Genomic DNA, 3975 nt, shown 5'->3' with positions numbered 1-3975 from the left:
CAGGGGGTGCCTGCTGGACCATGGCGGGGTAAGACGGTGCCATGCCAGAAATCCCCACCCGCCTTCACACAGGGTGGTGCTCTGGACCTGGCGAGGGTGCGGTGCCACTGCCAGAATCCCAGCCCTGCCTTCCAAGCACAGGTGGTGCTGGACCTGGCGAATGGTGCGAGTGACCAATGCCAGACATATCCCCAGCCCTGCCCTTCCAGCCGAGGGTTGGTGCTCATTAGGACCGGCAGGGTGCCGGGCCATGCCAGAATCCAGCCCGCCGCTAAGCTCACCAGGGTGGTCTTAAGAACTGGCGAGGGTGCGGGCCATGGCCAGAATCCCAGGACCTGCCTTCCCATCCAGGGTGGTGCATCTGAGACACTGAGCGCAGGGTGCGTGTGCCATGCCAGAAATCCCCAGCCTGCCTTGCCAGCCAGGGTGGTGCTCGTGGACCTGGCGAGGGTGCGGTGCAAGCCAGATCCACCAGCCCTGCCTTCAGCAGTTCTAAGTGGGTGCTATGGACCTGGCGAGGGTAGCGGTGATCATCCAGAATCACCCAGCCCTCTTGCCCTTCCAGCAGGGTGAGTGCTTATCCTGAGGAAAACCTAGGAGCGAGGGTGCGGTGCCCATCCAGAATCCCCAGCCTCCTTCCAGCCAGGTGGTGCTTCTGGACCATGGCGCAGGGGTGCGGTGCCATGGCCAGAATCGCCCTAGTACCTGCCTTCCAGCCAGGGCTGGTGCACTGGAACGGCAATGCGAGGTGCGTCTATGCAGAATCCCAGCCTGAGCTTCCATAAGCCAGGCGTGGTCCTGACCTGGCAGAGGGTAGCGGTGCCATGCCGTAATCCCCAGCCCTCGTCCTTCCAGCCAGGTGGTGCTCTGGACTGGCGGAGGTGTTGCGGTGCCATTGCCAAATCCCCAGCCCCGCCATTCCAGTCCTCAGGGTGGTGCTCATGGACCTGGGCGAGGGATCGCGGTGCCATGGCCAGAATCCCCAGCCTGCCTTCAATGCCAGGGTGGGCTCCTGGACCTGGCGAGGGTGCGGTGCCATGCCAGACTCCCCCAGCCTGCCTTACCACCAGGGTGGTGCTACGTGACCTGGCGCGGCTGCGGTGCCATGCCAGAAATCCCCAGCCCTAGCTTCCAGCCAGGGTGGTGCTCTGGACCTTGGCGAGAGTGCGGTGCATGCGCCAGAATCCCCAGCCCTGCCTTCCAGCCAGGATGGTGCTTCTGGACCTGTGCGAGGGTGCGGTTGCCATGCCAGAATCCCAGCCCTGCCTTCCAGCCAGGGTGGTGCTTCTGGACCTGGCGAGTGGTGCGGTGCCATGCCAGAATCCCCAGCCTGCCTTCCACAGCCAGCGGTGTGCTTCTGGACGGCGAGGGTGCGGTGCCTTGCCAGAAATCCCACCAAGCCTCTGCCTTCCACCAGGTGGTTGCCTGGACTGCGAAGGGTGCGGTCCATGCAGAATTCCCCAGCCCCTGCCCTTCCAGCCAGGGTGGGTGCTCGGATAGCCTGCGAGGGTGCGGTGGCCATGCCAGAATCCCCAGCCCTGCCTTCAGCAGGGGTGCTCTGGACCTGGCGGGGTGTCGGCTGACATACGCCAAATCCCCAGCCCTGCCTTCCAGCCAGGGTGGTGCTCTGGACCTGGCGAGGTGGGTGCAATGCCAGAAACCCAGCCCTGCCTTCCAGCCAGGGGGTGCCTGGACCTGGCGAGGTGCGAGTGCCAATGCCAGAATCCCCAGCCCTGCCTTCCAGCCAGGTGGTGCTCTGGACCTGGCGAGGGTGGCGGTGACCACATGCCAGAAATCCCCAAGCCCTGCCTTCCAGCCAGAGGCTGGTCTCTGACCTGCGAGGGTGCGTGCCATGCAGCAATCCCCCAGCCCTGCCTTCAGCCAGGGGTATCTCTGACCTGGCGAATGGGTGCGCGTGCCATGCCAGCAAATCCAGCCCTGCCTTGAACAGCCAGAAGGTAGGGCTCTGGACCTTGCGAGGGTGCGGGTGCCCATGCGCAGAAATCCCCAGCCATCAGACTTCCTAGCCAAGAGGTTGGTGCTCCTGGAACCTGGCGAGGAAGTGCGGTACGATGCCAGAGACACGCCCAGTACCTGAAGCTTACCAGACAGGGAGGTCGTCTCATGGACCTGCGCGAGGGTAGCGGTTGCCATTGCAGAATCCCCAGCCCTGCCTTCCAGCCAGGGTGGTGCTCTGGACCTGGCGAGGGCGTGCGAGTGCATCCAGAATCCCATAGCCCTGCCTTCCAGCCAGGGTGGTGCTCTGGACCTAGGCGAGGCGGGCGGTCCATGCCAGAATCCCAGCCCTGCCTTATCCAGCCAGAGGTGGTTGCTCTGGACTGGCGACGGTGCGTGCCATGCCAGAATCCCCAAGCCTGCTCCCAGACACAGGGTGGTGCTCTGGACCTGGCAGGGTGCGGTGCATGCCAGAATCCCCTCAGCCCTGCCTTCCAGCCAGGTGGTGCTCTGGACCTGGCGAGGGTGCGGTGCCATGCCAGAATCCCCAAGCCCTAGCTTCCAGCCAAGGGTGGTCTCTCTTGACTGGTCGAGAAGGTGCCGGTGTCATTGCCGAATCCAGCCCTAGCCTTCAGCCGGGTGGGTAAGCTCTGGACCTGGCAGGAGAGCGGTCCAGGCCAGGTTGCCATGTCCAATCCCCCTGCTTGCCACCAGAGGGTGTGCTTGGACTCCGTGCAATGCATCCAGCCCTGCTTCCCAGCGTGCGTCTGCCAGGGTGTGCTAACCTGGCGAGCGTGCAAGGTGCCATTCCGATCCCGCTGCTTCCTTGAGCCTGCGAGGTGCGTGCCATCCAGTGCGCTTCGCAGTGGACCTGCGGTCCGGTGCATGGCGGTGCTTAGACCTGCGAGCGTCGCCGTTGCCATCCAATCCCCACCCATCCTTCCAGCCGTGGTGCTCTGGACCTGGCCCGAGGGTGCAATGCAGCAGACTTCCCCAGCCCTGCCTTCCAGCCAGGGTGGGCTGGAAACCTGGCGCAGGTGCGGTGATGCCTTGACGATCAGCCCGCCTTCCCTGCCAGGGTGGTGCTCTGGACCTGGCGAGGGTGCGGTGCCTATGCCAGAATCCAGCCCTGCCTATCCAGCCAGGGGTGGTAGCTCTGGACCTGGCGAGGGTGCGGAGTGCCATGCCAGATCCCGCCCTGCTTCCAGCCAGGTTGTTCTCTGGACTTGTGCGAGCTGTGCATGCCAGAATCCACCCTGCCTTTCCACCAGGTAGTGATCTGACCTGCGAGGTGCTCGTGCCATTGTCCAGAATCCCCAGCCCTGGCCAGGGCCTGGTCTCGACCTGCCAGAATCCAACAGCCCTGAGCTTCCAGCCAGGGGTGCCTGGACTGGCGAAGGGTGGCGGGCCATGCAGAATCCCCAGCCTGCCTTCCAGGCCAGGTGTGCTCTGGACTGGCGAGGGTGCCATGCCAGCCCTGCTTCCAAAATGCCAGAATTCCCCAGCCCTGCCTTCCCAGCCAGGGTGTGCTCTGGACCCTTGGGCGAGGGTGACGGTCGCCATGCCAGAATCCCAAGCCGCTTTGCCTTCCAGCCAGGGTGAGTTGCTCTGGACCCTTGCGAGGGGGGCGGGCCATGCCAGAATCCCCAGCCCTGTCCTTCCAGCCAGGTGTGGTGCTGGAACATGACCTGGGAGGGGCGGTGCCATGCGGAATCCCCAGCCTGCCTTCCACCAGGGTGGTTGTGCTCTCCTGGCGAGGGTGCCGAGTGCCAAAGGCCAAGAATCCCCAGCCCTGCCTTTCAGCCAGGTGTCTCTGACTGCGAGTGCGGTCATCCGATCCCCACCTGTCAACAGGTGGCTCTGGACCTGGCGAGGTGCGGTGCCATGCCAGAATCCCCACAGCCCTGCCTTCCAGCCAGGGTGGTGCTCTGGACTGGCGAGGGTGCGGTGCATGCCAGAATCCCAGCCTCTGCCTGTCCAGCCAGGGTGTGCCCTGGACTGGCGTGATGCGTGTCATTG

This window comes from Pomacea canaliculata, linkage group LG8 (genome assembly GCF_003073045.1).
Source record: "Pomacea canaliculata isolate SZHN2017 linkage group LG8, ASM307304v1, whole genome shotgun sequence".
Classification (NCBI taxonomy): Eukaryota; Metazoa; Mollusca; class Gastropoda; order Architaenioglossa; family Ampullariidae; genus Pomacea; species Pomacea canaliculata.
Note: the sequence above shows the minus strand (reverse complement) of the source record.